Source organism: Acomys minous (genome assembly GCF_964271855.1).
Source record: "Acomys minous genome assembly, chromosome: 5".
NCBI classification, from domain to species: domain Eukaryota; kingdom Metazoa; phylum Chordata; class Mammalia; order Rodentia; family Muridae; genus Acomys; species Acomys minous.
In genome coordinates this window covers 106,593,013-106,594,729 of record NC_140494.1, presented here as the reverse complement: position 1 = coordinate 106,594,729, position 1,717 = coordinate 106,593,013, and positions in this window count along the sequence as shown.

Below are 1,717 nucleotides of genomic sequence, written 5' to 3'. Positions count from 1 at the left end.
TCTGAGCCTAGATAGGAATCAGTTTAGCATGCTCTTATGAGGCCCTATCTCCCCTCTCCTACAGCCAACACCAGCAAGGTCTGCAACAAAACACTCAGCCCTCCAAGAAGACCTGGGAAACCAAAAGAAAAGTAAAACACAAAGGCGCCGAGGACACTAGTACTGGGGGCGCTGGCCAGAGCAGCCAGTGAAGGAATCACCCAGTGGCTGCTGATGTGGGCAATTCAGGTCTTGACTTAGCACACAGTTCTTTGAAACAGGGCCCCTCTATATGGCCCCGGATGTCCTGGAACTTGCTATTTAGACCAAGCTGGACTTGAACTCACAGAGATCCAGCTGCCTCTGCCTCCTGAGGGCTGGAATTACAGGTGTGTGCCACCAACACCCAGCCCTGGCTCCCGTTCTCAATTGGCTCTTACCTGTCACAGAGCCACCTTCCTCTAGACAGAAAGAGGAAGACCCCTCTCCTCTCCTACTTCTGCACTAGCCTACTTCTACTACCAACCCTTTCCATTGAGTTCACCCTATTTAGAGGGCTAAGTCCTAAGAACAGCGTGGAGGGTGAGGTATGGAACAGCCTCCCATCTCTACCCTCAACGTATGAAGCATTCTGAGACTGAGAAGTCGGGTTCTCAGCTGAGCACACACACTAAGCAGTGGAAGAGACAGTGGCACCCGGGACACCCTTACTGGTTGATTGTTTTACCTTCATCCGTTTTAGCTGCCAGTAAAACTTCCTAACCCCAACAGAGTAAGGATGACCGCGTTCCTTATCTGGTACACTAACAAACGATGCTAAATCAAGAAGCAGCGAGACTCGGTCCTTTCCTTTACGCTGGTATCCTCAGAGTTTTGGCAGTGGTCCTTAGGCTTATCTGCACATGGTGACAACATGGCCTCAACTGCTTGAGCATCATGACCACACAGTAATACTCCTCCAAGGACAGACTGTCCTTCTTTTCTGCCCATTTCAGAGGAAGGACTCCTGCGAGACTCGTGCAAGCCCCAATGTTGTCTCATTGGTTAGAATTACAACAAAACCAGACCCTGTCTGCTTGGCTGGCTTTGGGTGTTGCTCAACCCCTCTGGACCTGAAGGGAGGCCAGCTTTCCCTGAAGTACATGGGGGTCTTAAGAGAGCTGGGCAAAGTAAAGGCTCTGCCAGCAAGGAAGAATCTGGGAATTGCCTGAAATGCAGAAAGCTCATAGCTGCACATGCTGCCCAGATGTGATGCTGGTTTCCACGGGGACAACAGGGAGACAGCTTGCAGGAATACAAGGCCTGTCAGCGTCTGTCACCACCTGCCTCTGCTTTCCTCCTGCTTCGCCAAGAACTTGGCACAGAACTAGCAGCCAGGGTGGAGTCCTGAGCAGCCCTGTCAAGGGGAGCCGGTGTCTATTGCTCCACCACCTGAAAGTACCTGTCATAGGTGCTACATATTCCCCCATCCTAGCCCTCAGCACCAATCCCCAACACACAGTAGATGCTCCAAGGATGACTCTGAGCCAATAACTAAAACCCATACACTTGGGATGTTGACCTTTCACGGCTGTAAATCAGATCCAGGCAGACCATGAAAAAGCGTTTTGTTAACAGCACAAACAAATATCAAAATCTTCATGATTTCCTCTCGTCCTTTTCTTTTGCAGCTCAAACTCTCTCACTCCTTACAGGAAATTCCACCAAGGACTTATCCAGTCTGACTCAGAGAACTTGG